At 29.6% G+C, this 253-nt stretch overlaps 1 protein-coding gene across 1 annotated transcript in view; it reads right to left on the reverse strand.

Annotated features, from left to right (window-relative positions):
- LOC119594200 (lysosomal alpha-glucosidase-like) overlaps positions 1-253 on the reverse strand; it is a 23,350-nt gene that overhangs the window by 22,313 nt on the left and 784 nt on the right. The gene's annotated exons all lie outside the window — the stretch shown is intronic.

The raw sequence follows: 253 nt of genomic DNA on the forward strand, positions 1-253 counted from the left end.
TGGGGCCTTTGGGTTTAATCAATTTCTTGGAATGAGTAGTTATATACTTTTTTGAATATCAAGGTCTTCTCAGACAAGATTCATTATAACAGTATTTTAATATCATTAATTCTAACTTGTGCTCATTCCCATGGTAAATCTTTATGAACAATGTGTACATCACCTAAAGCAGAAATACATCATTTGTATGTTTACCTGTGAAGTGCAAATGTCAAAGGAGTTACTGAAAATATTTCATATCTATAACAATTAA

This window comes from Penaeus monodon, chromosome 33, assembly GCF_015228065.2.
Source record: "Penaeus monodon isolate SGIC_2016 chromosome 33, NSTDA_Pmon_1, whole genome shotgun sequence".
Classification (NCBI taxonomy): Eukaryota; Metazoa; Arthropoda; class Malacostraca; order Decapoda; family Penaeidae; genus Penaeus; species Penaeus monodon.